We start from the raw sequence: 19,429 nt of genomic DNA on the forward strand, positions 1-19,429 counted from the left end.
ACATGGGGCTGGTGTCTGAAGTGAGGGCAGCCCTGTTGGGGACTATGTCCCTTCGCCGGTGGCATCTGATCTAACTCTGCTGGTCATTGTTAGAATTGTGGTGCGGTACACCAGGTGGTGTCAGAACAGAGGCGGTGGGATCTGCACACCTTGAGTTAGCCCTTCTCGACCAGCCTGTTGGAACAAAACACACTGCTCTTCATGGGAGCCTCCCAAGTTTCTTCTCACCTGTGTGAAGTCCCCTTTGTTTACTGTCCTAAGTTTTGTTCTCGCTCATCTCCAACCCCTCTTGTAGTTTTTTCTTCCTCACTGTCACTGTAACCATAAAAATACTCAGTATGCCAGTGATAGACTTGTCTTTCTATTCAGAGATGACTCTTCAACTGTCCGGGGACACTTTTTTCCAATAAAAAGTTCAGGATGGTAATTTGTGACTCCTTACTAAAGGCAAGCTGGGAGTGCGTGTGTGTGTGTGTGTGTGTGTGTGCACGCGTGTGTGGTTTTTAAGTTATTTGTGGTCTGCTGGGGTGACCCATGGGCTAAGTTTGGACTTGCTCATAGGTTTTACATCTGTTTTCTCATCAGTTCCCAGGCGGTCTTGAAATGCCATAGCATCATGAATAACCGAAGGATCTCCAACCGTTATTGACCTTGGAGTTGCAGTCTACCTGTATTTTATTGTAGATCAATTCCAATACATAAAATACAGGAAGACTCTAAAAAAGCAAATCAAAGAGTGAAGGGGAAATGATACATTTAAAAAGCCTATTTTAAAGGGGGCAATTTGGAATAAATGCACACACAAAATGGGTCCTTTTGCTGATGCCTCTGCTGCCTTATTGAGCTGTATGTCCTTATTCCAGGCACATCTCCTTTCTGAGTCTTAACTTTGTCTGCATTAAAGGTTCCATGAGGACCAGATGAAATTTTTGAGGTAAAAATAGGTCGACATTTAAAATATGGTGCATGTGATTACTCTACCTTCTCTACATACCCATATACACACCTGCATTTTGAGGGAAATCCAGTTGGGGGCTGCCTTGGGAACTAGGACACAGCATTATAGCCAAAGGGCCTTTTCTCTTAACCAAGGCATGTTGGCATTGCCACCACTCCCTTCTCGGGGTCACATTCTCCACAGAGTTCCTGCACCCAAGGGCTGCTGACATTAGGTGAGCCCCACCTACTCCCTTCCCTTGTGTATTTGAACTTTGTTCTTCTCCTTTCTGCCTCACTATATCCCCTTCCTCCCTGCCAGCTTCCTGAGCTTGTTCCGTGAACCACAGACAAGCCATTTGCATGCCCAGGCTGTGCTGAGCCCTGTTTGCTGTCCTTGGCACCCTGTCCCTGATCTGGGATGGCAAAGCAGGCAGGTGTTCTCAGATGGCTTCTAGGGATCCAGCCACAGATGCCTCTCCCTGTCTCCCACCCCAAGACTCACTTCTGTTCTATCTGCCCCCTGGAGCTTCATCGATTTGTTTGTTATTTATTTATTTTCTGAGACTCTAGCTCTATCACCCAGGCTGGAGTGCAGTGGCCTGATTTTGGCTCACTGCAACCTCCGCCTCCTGGGCTCAAGTGATTCTCCTACCTCAGCCTCCTGAGTAGCTGAGATTACAGGCATGTACCACCACGCCCAGCTATTTTTTGTATTTTTAATAGAGATGGGGTTTCACCATGTTGGTCAGGCTAGTCTCGAACTCCTGGCCTCAAGTGATCTGCCCCTTGGCCTCCCAAAGTGCTGAGATTACAGGCGTGAGCCACCGTGCCCAGCCTTCTTCATTGATTTGTTCATTGCCTAGCCATGAATTCAGCATGTGGAAGAAATGTTAATACTTTGAGGTAAACAGACAGACTAGGCCACCTAGAGAGCTGGTTGAGTTTCCCATCAATGGAGGTATAAAGATAAGTTGGACACGTGGTGGGGCACCCGGATCAGCTGTCCTTTTCTCTTAATCACTTCATTATTTTTCTAAGAATGATACATGGTTGATATGGGTAGGCTTTGTGTCCCCACCCACATCTCATCTTGAATTGTAATCCCCGTAATCTCTGCTTGTCAAGGGAGAGAGCAGGTGGAGGTAACTAAATAATGGGAGTGGTTCCCCCATGCTGTTCTCGCGATAGTGAGTGAGTTTTCACAAGATCTGATGGTTTTGTAAAGGGCTCTTCCTGCTTGGCTCAGCACCTCTCCTTCCTGCTGCCTTGTGAAAAAGATGCCTTGCTTTCCCTTTGACTTCTGGCATAATTGTAACTTTCCTGAGGCCTCCCCAGCCATGCTGAACTGTGAGTCAATTAAACCTCTTTCGTTTATTAATTACCCACTCTCGGGCAGCTCTTTATAGCAGTGTGAAAACGGACTAATACAATGGTCATTATGAAGGAGTAAAGCAGGACAGAAAATTACAAACAAATCATCTCAAATGCTACCATCTGGAAAGAAATACGTCTCTTAGTGGATAAATAGATAAATGCATGCATAGATGATGTTATAAACATGATGGAGAGATGGCAGATAGGTAGAATGATAGATGGTCAGTGGTTTTTAATCCTTCTGGAATCACAGACGTCTTTGGTAATCTAACTATAGCATTGACTTCAGAACTCCCTCACCAGAACAACACATGCATACACATACACAGAACGCAGCTTTGCACAGTTTTAGGGGATTCATGAAAAGCTGCTGCCACAGAATGATTGATGATCTTTGTGTAGTCCCATGAAAAGGTATATTTAATTTCATCATAGAAACAAAGAACAACTCAGCAAACATGGAAACAGTGTCATGGGCATGCAATATATTCACAACTAGGAGCAGCTGCCACATTGCCTGCCCCAAAGCACACACAGCACATCCACACCCACAATCAAATGAGTGAATCAAGCAAAACCAGCTGCTCTGACCTTTTCCATGAATGTATATCTGCTACTTGTTCATTCGTTCTGTCATCTGCTGGCACTTGCTCTCTAGAAATGTGAAAGGTCATGAGCTCATCCAGGACGTGCTATCCTCCCTGCATTTAGACAGCTCCTACCCACCTGATGCTGGCCTGTCTGATGATGATGAGCCTCCCAATGCCAGCCTGCCCCCCGACCCGCCACTCCTCACTGTGCCCCGGACGCACAGTGCCTGTGACCAGTGGCTGCAGGATGCCTTCCACATCAGCCTGTGAAGAGCTGGGGGGCGGATGGGCATGCACCCATGCAAAAGGCTCAGAGACTCCCCCTTCCATAGGCCCTTAGACTGCAGTGCTTGTGCCTTCCCCCATACTGCCTCACCTCACAGGAGGGCCAGGCACCACTTGTATCTCTCAGACGCAAAACTGCCAACCCCTTTCTCCTGTCTTGGGTTGGCTGGCACTGGGGCGGGCACCTAGGGTATAGTCTCTGCCCATGGCACTGGGCCTCCATTTCTTCCACATATGTGCACCTCCAGCTTGGCCAACCCTCAGCCTGGCTGTGAGGCCCAAAGCATCTTCCCTTCCCCTTGGAGTCTCTGGGATTGGGATGAGTGCCTGGCTCCCATCTCCTTCTCCCCTTTTGTGGCTATTGGCAGCTGCTGGCTCAGGGGCATCCCACTTCCAGGCTCTGGGTTCCACTCTCAGGGAAGGGCTCCAGGACCCATTCCTACACCCACCCACGGCCAGGAGGGCCAAGGTCCCATGCTGGATATTTAAATTTAGAGGCTGGCTTCCAGGGTGCATAGATAAATACTCTCTCAGAGTCAAAAAAAAAAAAAGAAATGCGAAAGGTCAAAAAAATGGATAGAAGAACGTTTCCAACTTAAGAGCATTCTATTGGCTATTTTAAATTATTTTCCTGTGAATTGGAGACAGATCACCATTGTAATATTGGGACAAAGCAGTGTGGTATGTGAGGAAAAGCCCAGCTTCACCATTTCTGTGACCTTGGCAAGTTACTGTATTTCTCTATTTCCTCACCAACAGAATGAGTGTAATGACATCTTAGTGTTATGACACAACTAAACGAGACACAGTAAGCAGTTGACACAGTAAATGCTCAATGCTAGTGGTGGTTGTTATAATAATCATAGTCTAGGCAGCTTAAAGACAGTAATAAATAGGAAGTGCTACATTAATGCTAATTCCCTTAAAAAGCAATGTCAGTCAGTGTTCTGTGGGCACACAATGTGAGAACTATTGGGCTTTTTAGCAAGTTAACATAGGATGGCAAATAGTGCTGTGGCCAGCTTTGAAAAAATAAAATCTGCCCAACTCCCTCAGTCTCTTCATTCTCCTTGAACACTTTTTTTTTCTTTTTTTTGAGTCAGAGTCTCACTCTTGTCACTCAGGCTGGAGTGCAATAGCGCAATCTCGGCTCACTGCAACCTCTGCCTCCTGGGTTCAAGTGATTCTTCTGCCTCAGCCTCCCGTGTAGCTAGGACTACAGGCACACGCCACCACACCCAGCTAATTTTTGTATTTTTAGTAGAGACGGGGTTTCACCATGTTGGCCAGGATGGTCTCGATCTCCTGACCTCGGGATCCACCTGCCTCGGCCTCCCAAAGTGCTGGGATTACAGGCGTGAGCCACTGAGCCCAGCCTGATTCCCCTTGAACACTTAATATACTGGTTTCAGATTGGCCAGCCCCTATGTTAATTTACAATTGTTCTGTGAATTTACTATTGTCCTACTCTTGAGGATAGGGGAATGTTCATATGAAAAAAAAAACCACTCAGTTTGTAATTTTACATCACCCTTCTCTACATAAAAAAATTCACAGACAAAGATAGTATTTGACCTCTAATACCAATATCCATGTATTCATTAATAATATTGGATTATTAATCACCCTTTGATGTTACTGGTACCACCAGATGCACAACCCTTGAAATGGAACGCAGAGTTAGTGTCACCTGTATAAAGCACAGAAACTAAGTCCTTAAAGTGCCCAACTAAATCAATTCTTCTTTAACAGAAATGACTTCCTTTTTTTAAAAAAAAGCTCAGAAACTTATCATTCTCACTTTATAAACTACTCACTGATTATCTCTTTATTTGTACAAGGCTGAAGGCAATTTGTGCTGTGTTTCCTTTTTGGATAATTATTTTTAAAAATAGAAATTGAAATTTACTAATGATTTAGGAAGTACAAACTATCATTAGTTGCCAGCAAAGCTAGGCCTGGTTCCGACTACTTGGAGGCTGAGGTGGGAGGACTGCTTTGAGACCACAAGTTTGAGTCCAGCCCAGGGCAACATCGTGAGACCCAATCTCTAAAAAGAAAAGAAATGTATGCCAGTAATGTAATCTTTTTGTTTGTTTGTTTGTTTGTTTGAGACAGAGTCGCCCAGGCTGGAGTGCAGTGGTGCGATCTCGGCTCACAGCAACCTCTGCCTCCCGGGTTCAAGTGATTCTCCTGCCTCAGCCTCCCAAGTAGCTGGGACTACAGGCGCCTGCCACCACACCCAGCTAATTTTTGTAATTTTTTGGTAGAGACATGGTTTCACCATGTTGGCCAGGCTGTCTTGAATTCTTGGACTCAAGTGATCCACCCACCTCAGCCTCCCAAAGTGCTGAGATTATAGGCACGAGCCATGTTGCCCAGCCCAGCAATGTAATCTTAACAAATTATACAAGGTGTAAATTTAAAAAGCTTCTGCATTTATGTACTGGATGCAGTTGTTGCATGACTTTGTACTATTCTGTGAGCAGCACTTTGTTCTATGAACAGGAGCACTACCTGGTAGGTGGAGCAGTTTCTGTTTCGCTTTTTCTTGCCTATTCCTAATGGCTCATAATGAGACACTACCCCTTTATGTCCAACTGTTTAATATGCCTCAAGTCAGATTTGTTTAAAACATATTCTAACAATGGCACACATTGATTTTTCATCTGGCCCCTGTCTGGAGGACAACCAGTAACTGGGTTCAGCAGGGCACTGCTGTCCACTTTTAGGAATCAGTAGTCTCTATGACAGGGAAAAGGAGAGAGTACTAGAAGCCACCACTCCTGGCCTTATGGCAAGGCAGAGACTAAAAGAAGGTTAAAACAAGGCTGGGTGTGGGAGCTCATGCCTGTAATCTCAACACTTTGGAAGGCTGAGGCGGGTGGATCACCTGAGGCGGGTGGATCACCTGAGGTCAGGAGTTCAAGACCAACCTGGCCAACATTGCAAAACCCTGTCTCTACTAAAAATACAAAAATTAGCCAGGTGTGGTGGTTGGCACCTATAATCCCAGCTACTCAGGAGTCTGGGGCAGGAGAATCACTTGAACTGGGGGCGGAGGTTGCAGTGAGCTGACATCGTGCCACTTCACTCCAGCCTGGCCAAAAGAATGAAACTCTGTCTCAAAAAAAAATAAAAATAAAAATAAAAATAAAACATAGATGCTGAAATTCTATTCCATAGTTGTCTCTTTTATATATATATATTATATATAAATATATATACATATACATATGTATATATACACATATACATATACAAATACATATACATATACAAATACATATACATATACAAATACATATACATATACAAATATATATGAAATTGCATATATTTCATCATATATACAATAGCATATATTTCATCATATATACAATTGCATATATTTCACATATACAATTGCATATATTTCACATATACAATTGCACATATTTCACATATACAATTGCATATATTTCACATATACAATTGCATATATTTCACATATACAATTGCATATATTTCACATATACAATTGCATATATTTCATATATACAATTGCATATATTTCATATATACAATTGCATATATTTCATATACACTTCATATATACAATTGTATATATTTCATATACACTTCATATATACAATTGTATGTATTTCATATATACAATGAAGACCCTGCCAACTTGCAGAATCTGGTGTGGTTGGACAGTGACCTCCCTGGTCACGGGTCATCTGCTGCTGCTATATTTAGGACAGCTGCTCCTCCAGGTAATTTTTCGTTTCCCCTACCCCTCAAGTATGCCTCTGTGGTTCCCCGCCTGGAACTCCAGCCATGATCCCCTCTGTCAGTACTACTGTTGCCAAACTGACATCAGTGAAGGGGTGACTGATTCATTCAGTAAATACTTCTTGAGTGCCTACTGGGTGCCAGGCGTTGTCCCTAGATTGGGGAGACAGCAGTGAGAAAATAAACCCAAATTCCTGCCTCCGTGGTGCCTACATTCTAGTAGAGGAAATAGACAACATATTAGTCTAGGGAAAAGGGCCATAAAGAAAACAAAGCCAGTTAGGGGCATGGCATGATAGATACATGTGTGTGCTGGTCTAGCTAAGGCATTCAGGAAAGCCCTCTCTGATGAGATAACATTTGCTCAGTGTCCAGAATGAAGTGGGGAGAGGGTTAGACCATGCAAAGCTCTAGGAGAGAGAGAAGGCCCTGGGGCAGCAGCGTGCCTGGTATTTGAAGAACCCCGCGTGTGGTTTTAGGTTCTATTTTAAGTGTGGGGTGATGTAAGGAAGGGCACAGTTCCCTTCATCCTACTCTTTCACTTACCATTAGAAAGTGAGCTCCATGAGTGCAGGAGTTTCATCTCTTCTGTTCGTTGCTGTTTCCTAAATACTCAGAACAATGCCTGGGACACAGGAGACACACCAGAGATGTTAGTCTAATGTGTCAATGCGCATCGTGAACACAAGCCCAGCGTGCATGAGAGATGTGCTGTATGTCTGGGGTCAGCCAGAGGAATTTATAACAGAGGAGAAAAAGTAAAATTAAAAACCCGATGCTAGGTTGGGCATGGTGGCTCATGCCTAGAATCCCAGCTCTTTGGGAGGCTCAAGTGGGTGGATCACATGAGGCCAGGAATTCAAGACCAGCCTGTCCAAATGGTGAAACCCCGTCTCTACTAAAAACACAAAAATTAGCTGGGCATGGTAGTGGGCGCTTGTAATCCTAGCTACTCGGGAGGCCGAGACATGAGAATTGCTTGAACCCAGGAGGTGGAGGTTGCAGTGAGCTTTGACTGTACCACTGCACTCCAGCCCGGGCAACAGAGCGAGACTCTGTCTCCAAACACACACACACATACACACACACACACACACACACGCTAAATATAACCGTTCCCAGAGTCCTAAAGAAAAAATAGGCCAGGCATGGTGGCTCACGCCTGTAATCTCAGCAATTTGGGAGACTGAGGTGGGTGGATAACTTGAGCTCAACAGTTTGAGACCAGCCTGGGCAACATGGCGAGATCCTGTGTCTAAAAAAAATACAAAAATCAGCCGGTGTGGTGATGTGCATCTGTAGTCCCATGCCACCACCGTGGTGGGAGAGTTGCTTGAGCCTGGGAGGTCGAGTCTGTAGTGAGCTGAAATCGCACCACTGCACTCCAGCCTGGGCAACAGAGGGAGACCTTGTTTCAGCAACAAGAACAGAAATTTAGTCTGGCACCAGGAGGTTGAGTCTGCAGTGAGCTGCATTCCAGCCTCACTCTCTTTTTTCTTTTTTCCTTTTTTTTGAGATTGAGTCTCACTCTGTCACCCAGGCTGGAGTGCAGTGGCGCCATCTCCGCTCACTGCAAGCTCCGCCTCCCGGGTTCATGCCATTCTCCTGCCTCAGCCTCCCCAGTAGCTGGGACTACAGATGCCCACCACCACGCCCGGCTAATTTTTTGTATTTTTAGTAGAGACGGGGTTTCACTGTGTTAGCCAGGATGGTCTCGATCTCCTGACCTCGTGATCCGCCCGCCTTGCCCTCCCAAAGTGCTGGGATTACAGGCATGAGCCACCGCGCCTGGCCACCAGCCTCACTCTCACTCTCTCTCTCCATATATATATTAAGTAACTAAAAAAACCCCAGATTCTCAAGCTCCACTCCCAGAGTTTCTGATTCAACAGGTTTAAGGTGGAGCTTGAAAATTCACAAATTCACATTTCTAGCAAGTTCTCAGGTATTGTTGAGGCTGGTGGTCTGGGAACTGCACTTTGAGAATCACTGGCCTAGAAAGACACCTTAAAAGACATCAACTGGTGCCGGGTGTGGTGGCTCATGCCTGTAATCCCAGCATTTTGGGAGGCCGAGGAGGGCAGATCACTTGAGGTCAGGAGTTCAAGACCACCCTGGCCAACATGGTGAAACCTGGTCTCTACTAAAAATACAAAATGTAGCCGGGAGTGGTGGCATGCACCTGTAATCCAAGCTACTCGGGAGGCTGAGGCAGGAGAATCGCTTCAACCCAGGAGGCGGAAGTTGCAGTGAGCCGAGATCGCTCCACCGCACTCCAGCCTGGGTGACAGAGCGAGACTCCATCTCAAAAAAAAAAAAAAAAAAAAAAAGACATCCACTGGTACATAAAGGTGAGCCTTTGTGAATCAAATTTGGTTCCCCTTGAGGTCTCCCCCAAAGGGAGGAAGGGAAAGAGTCCTCTCTGTGGCATTGCACGTGATGGAACTAGTATTCCTTGTGTATTATTCTCATTCCCTTTGCTTGCATTAAACTTCATTTCCCTTTCCTTTACTGATTATTTGTCATTTCATCCTCTGTCCAGTCTCCCCTAAAGGTGAGTGTTCTCCAAGGTCCAGGATCTCCGCTATTTTCACCTTAGCATTTTGCCCTTCAAGAATCCACCCGCTTTTCTTCTTCTTCCTCTTCTTCTTCTTCTTCCTCTTCCTCCTCTTCTTCTTCCTCTTCCTCCTCTTCTTCTTCCTCTTCCTCTTCTTCTTCTTCTTCTTCCTCTTCTTCTTCTTCTTCCTCTTCTTCTTCTTCTTCCTCTTCCTCCTCTTCTTCTTCCTCTTCCTCCTCTTCTTCTTCCTCTTCCTCTTCTTCTTCTTCTTCCTCTTCTTCTTCTTCTTCTTCCTCTTCTTCTTCTTCTTCCTCTTCCTCCTCTTCTTCTTCCTCTTCCTCCTCTTCTTCTTCCTCTTCCTCTTCCTCTTCTTCTTCTTCCTCTTCTTCTTCCTCTTCTTCTTCTATCTTCTTCATCATCATCATGTAATAGCTGACATTTATTTCAACTTCCTATGTTCCTGGTAATGTACAGGACTTTACATAAGTATCAGTTAGGATGCTGCTTTTGGTAGCAATGAGCAGAAAACTCAACTGAAAAAAATAAGGGCCAGGTGTGGTGGAGCATTCCTGTAGCCCCAGTCACTTGGGAGGCTGAGGTGGGAGGATCACTTGAGCCGAGGACTTCAAGGCTGAAGTGAGCTATGATCGCTGCTCTCCAACCTGGGTGACAGAGTAAAACCATGTCTCAAAATAAATAAATAAATAAATGGATAAAGAAAAATTTCATCTCACATATCCAGTAGTCCCAGCTAGGGCAGCTGCGGGGTTGGTTGACTCAACGTTGTCTCAACATTGTCATCAAGGGCTCCTTCCTTCTTTCTACACCACCTTTCTTGGCCTGTTGGCTTTGTCCTCAGCATTGAGTCCCTCGTGGTCAGAAGATGGCTGCAATGCTGCAGGCATTGCACCCAGTCATGACATTGTCTCTGTCTTTTTAAGAGCCAGGAAGCCTTTCCTGGAGGCACCCTGCAGATCTCCCCCTCACATCTCATTGGCTAGAGTTAACTTGCACGTCCACCTCCAACTGCAAAGAGAATGGGATTCGCATGTTGGTTACTCCTGAGTTGGGGTGGGTCACCTTCTCTGAGTACTTGGCTGTCATTTGGACCGAGGTGGCAGTCTGCTGCAGGGATAGAGAAGGGAAGTGGGTGTTGGGTGATCAATCAACAGCTGTGCTCTGGTTATCCACTGCTGTGTAACAGCCAAGACAAAGTTGATGAAAACAAAAGCCCCGGTCAATTCCATGTGAATGTCTGACTGTAACTTTACAGTCTATGTATTTAAAACCATGTTTATTTCTTGTTCCTCAAAACCAGCTCTCCCCTGTGTTGGGGAACAGCTCCACCACCGCATCATGGTGACCTTGCATGTATCCACTTAGGCAGAGTCTTGGCAGAACGCCTCATGGTCTTCCTGGATGTGGGAGGCTGGGAGGCCTGTGTACATAGCCATTGTGAGGAGATCTTCTGTTCGCCTCCTTTTCTCTCCTGGGAAGCTGTCATGAGACAGTTTCTCATATCTTGGGGGTTCTGGTGACGTGGAGGCTTTCTGTCCCGGCTTCCTCAGAATAGAGCTTCTAGGATTAGCACTTCGGCAACGGGGTATCCCACAACTCACACTGCAGTCATGTGGGTCTTTGATTTGGTGTCATACACTTCGTGGTATGTAGGACAAAGATCACAGGAAGCTGGCACATTTATTCTTTTTGCTGTCTACATAAGTAATAAACTCTCTAAATCTTAAAGTAGCTCCTTGCAACTTGACTGGTTGACTCAGAACTTGGCTTTGGCCTTGACACCCTGCACCTCCACACTTCTATCATCAACAGAGTGTACACAATAAATAGTTATTGAACACATTCGTTCTTCCAAGGCTGAAAATCTTGAGAGATCCCTTACCCCTTTCCTCTAGGTATCCTACATCTTAGCCTGTCAGTTCTTCCTCCATGAATGTTCTCATTTCTGCCTCTACTTCTATCGAATAACTTTCCTGTTTCTAATCCTTCCCCCTTACAACTCATCTTCCACACTGCTCCCAGAATAATCTTAAAATGCCATTTTTGTACATGGCACCCTAAAGTTCATAGTTCACAGATTTATGGCATGCTTTAGGTTCTTTTTTTTTTTTTTTTTTTTTTTGAGAGTTTTGCTCTTGTCACCCAGGCTGGAATGCAATGGTGCGATCTCAGCTCACTGCAACGTCCGCCTCCCGGGTTCAAGGGATTCTCCTGCCTCAGCCTCCTGAGTAGCTGGGACTGCAGATGTCCGCCACTATACCCGGCTAATTTTTGTGTTTTTAATAGAGACAGGGTTTTGTCATGTTGGCCAGGCTAGTCTCAAACTCCTGACCTCAGGTGATCAGCCCACTTCAGCCTCCCAAAGTGCTAGGATTACAGGCATGAGCAACTGCACCTGGCCACGCATCAGTCTTTTCTTCTTGCCAGCTTGCCAACATGTTGTTCCCAGAACATGTCAGAATGGCATCTCTTTAGAGGTACAGCCTAAATGCCACTTTTTTTTCTCCAAGAAACGTTTCTCCACCACTAACTTTTCTGTATATGTGCCGCCAAAGCGAGCATTCTCCACCACTAGCTTTTCTGAACCTGTGTGTTACTGACTTATCTGTGGGCTTGTGGATGAATCAGAATAGAAAATGGCCAGAGACAGAAGATAACCAGACAGAACAAGCTCATTGCCAGTTTATACTAAATATGTCTGAGATACCTCAGCTAGGACTGGTATCCTTGGTTCAGAGGTTCTTAACTGGAGTCTCAGAGGCCCTTGAAGTTGGCTGCAAAATTCTGCTGTATGCGCCAAACTGCTAGGGTCAGAGGGAGAGAGGAAGTGTCTGTAGCTATAGCCAACTTCTTATAGAGGTTGGCTTATGATACAATAAAGGCTAGGAACCCCTGACCTAGGAAAAAGATGGCATAACTTAGTGGGAGAAAAAATAAAGGAGCAACAAACTCCACTAAATTTTGGAGTCACAAGACTGGATCAGTATCCTAGCTCTGTGCAACCCTGGCATGTCATCAGCCTTTCTGAATCGCAATGTACTCATTTAGAAAAATTATATCTACTCTGCCTCCTCAATTGGGTTTCTATGAGGAATACTTTATATAAAATTATTTTATAAATGATCATATGCCCTGCTAATATGTATGTTACTTGACTCCAGACCATACGGCTCTGTTTATGTGTTCCCATTTACATAATGTCTCACTTGTTTAGAAATAATAGGTTCTTACTTGTCTTTTCTCCCCCTCCCTCCAGTTGTCTGAGGGTTTCATTGGCCCAGAGTCCATTGCCATTACCTAAATCATGGTCAAGATTTAGTATCAGATTGAAAGTCATGGCTCCTTTCACCAGTCTGATAATGGGAGGCCCACCCTGACCACCTTATTTAATCCTGATTATCTCCCAAAGGCCGTATCTCTAATCAACTTGTGAATTTGGGGATTAAGTTTCAACTACATGAAATTTAAGGGAATACATGCAAACCATAGCATTAACCAATGCATTGCTAGATATGTAGTTATCTAGATGAATGGGAAGAATCACAACTAATATTAGAACCTGCTCCTACACATGCTTGAGTGAGTAATTCAGGAAACTGCGTTCATGAAAGGATTTAGTATCCTTCCCTTGGTAGGTAGGTCAGATCAACAAATAGCACTGGGAAGAAGCAACAGAAGCAAAGGAATGGCCTATAACTACTACTGATTTTATCACTGGTAATTTTTCTCTATGCCTAGAGAAAAATCCGTCAATGGGGCTGGGTGCTCTGGCTCATGTCTGTAATCCCAACACTTTGGGAGGCCAAGGCAGGCAGATTGCTTGAGCCCAGGAGTTCAAGACCAGCCTGGGCAAAATGGTGAAACCCTGTCTCTACTAAAAATACAAAAATTAGCCAGGCATGGTGATGCATGCCTGTAGTCCCAGCTACTTGGGAGGCTGCGGTGGGAGGATCACTTAAGCCCTGGAGGGAGAGCCTGCAGTGAGCCATGTTTGTTCCACTTAACTCCAGCCTGGGCAACAGATTGAGACTCTGTCCCAAAAAAAAAAAAAAAAAAAAAAAGAGAGAGAGAAAAGAAAAACTGGGACTAATTTCAGCAGTGGTCCAGACTCCCTCTGTAATCAAAGTCTTTGGTTTGATATAGATTATGGAGACTGAACTACTCTATATAATGATGCAGATATAACACCAGAACATGACCATAGTACCCTTAACTATATCATAGAGAGCTCACTGAAATTAGGCATTGGTTCACTGGAAACTCTAGAAGCAAATGGAATGACTCTATAGTACCACTATAGAAAATAACTAGTTTTGTTTATTGGATAAATACTGGGGGCATATTTGAAGAGGAAACAGTCATCTTTAGTTGTTGATTACATACATGAGTTACTTTATCAAGTACAGTGACCTGTTTTTGGTTCCAACTCTCCAATTTTAAAGCATAACCATTCAACGTGGCAATGTGCAAATGCAGATATGACAAAGAATAGCTATGGCATTCATGTCACCCCCAACTGGCGGATAATGGGATTCACTTTACACCTTTCTCTCAATAATACTGGATTGTTCATCTGTTTTTTTTTTTTGAGATGGAGTTTTGCTCTTGTTGCCCAGGCTGGAGTGCAATGGCATGATCTTGGCTCACTGAAACCTCCTCCTCCCGAGTTCAAGCAATTCTACTGTCTCAGCCTCCCAAGTAGCTGGGACAACAGGCACCCGCCACCACGCCCAGCTAATTTTTTTGTATTTTTAGTAGAGACAGGGTTTCACCATGTTGGCCAGGCTGGTCTTGAACTCCTGACCTCAGGTGATCCACTCGCCTCGGCCTCCCAAAGTGCTGTGATTACAGGCGTGAGCAACCGCGCCTGGCCACGCATCAGTCTTTTCTTCTTGCCAGCTTGTCCAACATGTTGTTCCCAGAACATGTCGAATGGCACCTCCCTAGAGGCGCAACCCTAGTGCCACTGTTTTTTCTCCCGGAAACATTTCTCCACCACTGGCTTTTCTGAACCTGTGTGTTACTGACTTCTCTGTGGGCTTGTGGATGAATCAGAATAGAAAATGGCCAGAGACAGAAGATAACCAGACAGAACAAGCTCATTGCCAGTTTATACTAAATATGTCTGAGATACCTCAGCTAGGACTGGTATCCTTGATTCAGAGGTTCTTAACTGGAGTCTCGGAGGCCCTCGAACTTGGCTGCAAAATTCTGCTGTATGCGCCAAACTGCTAGAGTAGGAGGGAGGGAGGAAGTGTCTGTAGCTATAGCCAACTTCTTATAGAGGTTGGCTTATGATACAATAAAGGCTAGGAACCCCTGACCTAGGAAAAAGGTGGCATAACTTAGTGGGGGAAAAAAATAAAGGAACAACAAACTCCACTAAATTTTGGAGTCACAAGACTGGATCAGTATCCTAGCTCTGTGCAACCCTGGCATGTCATCAGCCTTTCTGAATCGCAATGTACTCATTTAGAAAAATTATATCTACTCTGCCTCCTCCATTGGGTTTCTATGGGGAATACTTTATATAAAATTGTTTTATAAATGATCATATGCCCTGCTAATATGTATGTTACTTGACTCCAGACCATACGGCTCTGTTTATATGTTCCCATTTACATAATGTCTCACTTATTTAGAAATAATAGGTTCTTATTTGTCTTATCTCCCCCTCCCTCCAGTTGTCTGAGGGCTTTATTGGTCCAGAGTTCATTGCCATTACCTAAATCATGGTCAAGATTTAGTATCAGATTGAAGGTCATGGCTCCTTTCACCAGTCTGATAATGGGAGGCCCACCCTGACCACCTTATTTAATCTTGATTACCTCCCAAAGGCCCTAATCGACTTGTGAATTTGGGGATTAAGTTTCAAATACATGAAATTTAAGGGAATACATGCAAACCATAGCATTAACCAATTCACTTTATAATGAGATTCACTTTGCACCTTTCTCTCAATAATAATGGATCGTTCATCTTTTTTTTTTTCTTTTTTTTGAGATGGAGTTTTGCTCTTGTTGCCCAGCTTGGAGTGCAATGGCATGATCTCAGCTCACTGAAACCTCTGCCTCCCAAATTCAAGCGATTTCTCCTGCTTCAGCCTCCCAAGTAGCTGGGATTACAGGCACCTGCCACCATGCCCAGCTAATTTTTTTGTATTTTTAGTAGAGACGGGGTTTCACCATATTGGCCAGGCTGGTCTCAAACTCACAACCTCAGGTGATCCACTCGCCTTGGCCTCCCAAAGTGCTGGGATTACAGGTATGAGCCACCACGCCCAGCCGGATTGTTCATCTTGTATGACAAATATATAAAGGTTTTTCCACCTAAATGATCAGAATGTTTTGGCTATGTCCTACCTAAAATGACCAGATGACTCTAAATGTTAGTCAAATTCTGAACCTCAGGTCACTTGTACATAAAGTGAGCCCTCAGAAATGAGCCTCCTGAGTCATCTCCAGACCCAATCATACAAGGGTTACAGATTTCATTCTTTTGTAAGAGCTCTTTTTCCTCAGCTGGGAGCCTCTGAATTGAAAAAATTGCTTATTAGTATTTCAGCAACTCTTGAAAAACGTTTTAGTGATACTTAGGAATTTTCTTCAAGCAGTACAATATGAGATGAATAATTTCACCTCAGCAGTACCCCAAAGTGGGAGTTACTGACACTTCAGCTGCTCAGCAGGGAGGAGCTTACGGTGTTTTTATGTTAACAAAACATTAAGTGTTTGTTATATTTGATATTGTTGGCCAAAATGTAAAAGTTCCTAAAGAACACAAGGTTTTCATCTCATTAGCACTGCCTCCCTTGATTTATTCAGTTGGTTGAATCTTGGCTCCTGGGAATCTTTACTCAGGGTTATTTTTCAATCCTTTGCTATTATTCTTCTTGTAGTTATTGTGTTTACCCATACACAGTGGGTACCCATACACAATGGCTTACCCAACACAGTGCATTGTATTTTCTCAGTAATTTTTAAAATTTATTTTTGAGCGACAGTGTCGTGCTCTTTGACCCAGGCAGGAGTACAGTGGTGCAATGCTACCTCACTGTAGCCTGGAACTCCTGGACAAAAGTGATCCTCCCACCTCCGTCTCCTGAGTAGCTGGGACTACAGGTGTGCATCACTACACTCAGCTAATTTTTTTTTTTTCCAATTTAGAAAGTTTATTTTGCCAAGATTAAGGACATGCATAGGCACGGGACACAGCCTCAGGAGGTCCTGATGACATGTACTCAAGGTGATCAGGATTCAGCTTGCTTTTATATGTAAAAATATGGAACACTTCATGAATTTGCATGTCATCCTTGTTCAGGGGCCATGCTAACCTTCTCTGTATTGTTCCAATTTTAGTATATGTGCTGCTGTAGTGAGCACTACCCAGCTAATTTGTATTTTTTTGAGATGAGGTCTCAGTCTGTCACCCAGGATGGAGTGCTGTGGCGCAATCTCGGCTCGCTGCAACCTCTGCCTCTCAGGCTCAAGTGATCCTCCTACATCAGCCTCCCGAGCAGCTGGGACCAGAGGTGTGTGCCACCACGCCTGGCTAATTTTTTGTATTTTTGGTAGAGATGGGGTTTCATTATGTTGCTTAGGCTGGTCTCAAACTCCTGAGCTCTAGCAATCCGCCTGCCTTGGTCTCCCACAATTCTGGGATTACAGGTGTAAGCCTCCATACCCAGCCCTGCCCAGCTAATTAGAAAAAAAATTTTTTTTTGTAGACATGGGGTCTTGTTACATTGTCTAGCTGGTCTTGAACTCCTGCTCAAGCAGTTCCCCTACTCTGGCCTCCAAAGTTCTGAGATTACAGGTGTTATTCACAGAGGCTGGTCCTTTCAAGGATGTTTAAGTGCTTTCCAGTAGTCACTCATATGTCAAAAGATTGCCGTAAGGATCAGACAACTGGAGGAAACCAGCATGGACTATGTCATTCCCGAGGGTGACTCTGAGCCCTAGGGCAGCTATTGATAAACATCTGACTCTTCTTCCTAGACTATGTCAATAGTGGTAACTGAGAGTAATGCTATTCCATTTGGTCACACTCTCAGCTTGCTGACGGGGTGACTAAAAGTGGGGAACTGTCAAAACAAAATTAAAATGGAAACTAGGCTTGAAACATTCCTGAGCAAACAAACCAACTAGGCCTTAAAAATAGCCCTAACCTACTTAAACTGTAAACATAAATGAAACTTCACTTGGGTCATTTTTGGTAAATGCTTATGTTAGATACAAAACTTAACCTCAGCCAATCATAAGCAGCCAACTAACATGATCATGAGACTGGGGACTTTCCAAGAAAGTAAGCCAAAAAAGGCAACCAATCAAATCATTTCTTAATTTTGCTTCTGTATCCACTCTATGAATACTTGCCTCTGATGTTGTGTCACTGAAACACTAAATCCTCACTGGGTTTGGGGTTTCCCAAGTCACGAATTGCTTCTTAAGTACATTCTAAAATTTTATTGTGCCTGCTTTTTTTTCTTTTACAATAGTCCATGTGTAATACTTTTAGCTCATGATCTCCAAACTCCTTCCATGAGTAACTTTTTGGTATATGATGTTTCCTTGTACAGGGAATTCCTCAGACAGCCGCATAAGCCCTAGTCCTAGTGCTCAGAACAATGACACGTCTGCCAATATTTAACACTTTTAAAATACTGTTGGTGGTGGTTGTGTTGATGATGAAAGGCAGTGGGGAGGATGGCCTGGGTTCAACCTCTAGCTCCGGGCTATCAATGTATATAACATGGAGCCAATAATGTCTACCTCACAGAAATACAGATTATAAAATAAAAAGTAAAAGCATGTGACACCTAACTGTACAATAAATGTGTGAAGCTGTTTAAGTCCAAACATGGAATCATTACATGTAAGATGGCCTATGTGTGAACATCAGCAGCTATCACAGCCACGTTCACATATATGTAAATTATCAAGGGGCATTACGCTTGGCACTGTTTAAAAGAAAGCAGGCAAGTGATCAAGTGAATTTTTATTACAAAAATTTTATAAAAATGGATTTCCAGGTAAAGATGGCAGAATAAAGCAGGACTACAGAATATTCTTCCTCTAATGCCTAATAAAATGAATAAAAGATGTTACATGCCACAGTACATTTTTCAGATCGTTACTGATAAATCAGAAAGCTTTATGAAAATCCAGATGGAAGGAAACACACAGTTCTGCCGTGCATATTAAGATGCATTCACTCTCCTGCCCTAATAATTATCATATAATCTTATGGTAGACGATAGTCAATTAGTTGCCAACCAATACTTAAAAATTAGATTTCATATACTCTAAACTTCTGTCTTTTCTAGAAAAATAAATTCTGTTTACACTAGGCCTGCTTCCCAGGAATCATGTGCGCCAGTTTACCGAAGTCTCTACAACTCTTACCTTCGTTGCTTGCCCAGCTCCTGTAAGCACTTGCAACCCGTAGGTGGGCATTAATTCCCATTCTTACAGAGAAAGAAAATTTGAGGCTCAGGAAGAACAAGTAACTGCCCAGTGTTAAGTTACAGTAGTGGAGGCTGGGTTTCCATTCAGGTATTTCAAATAAATGATACATTTTCCCATACTCTACCAACTGAAAATAAGGTGAATTCACCTATTTAATCCCACTTACTGCTCTACTCTGCGAGGAGCCAGTTTATATGCATGAGAATGAATGTTTCTCCTAACACATATGTATGATTCTGTGCTCTTAGGCTACAAAAGCCATGCGATATGAATTTTTTATTCTTTCTGTCTAAAAGTATGTGATCAGAACTTGCCACATATACGTTTGCCCTGCTGTAGACCAAGAACCACTTTTTGGGACACTAAGTCAAAGCTGCTTATTGTATCTCATGGTTGTGTCAAAAAACTACACAGTATCATAC

The 19,429-nt window shown here is 43.8% G+C and overlaps 1 non-coding gene across 1 annotated transcript; it reads right to left on the reverse strand.

Annotated features, from left to right (window-relative positions):
• Positions 1-16,815: 16,815 nt before the first annotated feature.
• Positions 16,816-16,922, reverse strand: LOC115934718 (U6 spliceosomal RNA). The gene has a single exon (XR_004070482.1). It is a non-coding gene; the product is annotated as a U6 spliceosomal RNA (small nuclear RNA).
• Between the last annotated feature and the right edge of the window lie 2,507 nt (positions 16,923-19,429).

Source organism: Gorilla gorilla, chromosome 4 (genome assembly GCF_029281585.2).
Source record: "Gorilla gorilla gorilla isolate KB3781 chromosome 4, NHGRI_mGorGor1-v2.1_pri, whole genome shotgun sequence".
In the NCBI taxonomy this organism is placed as follows: Eukaryota; Metazoa; Chordata; class Mammalia; order Primates; family Hominidae; genus Gorilla; species Gorilla gorilla.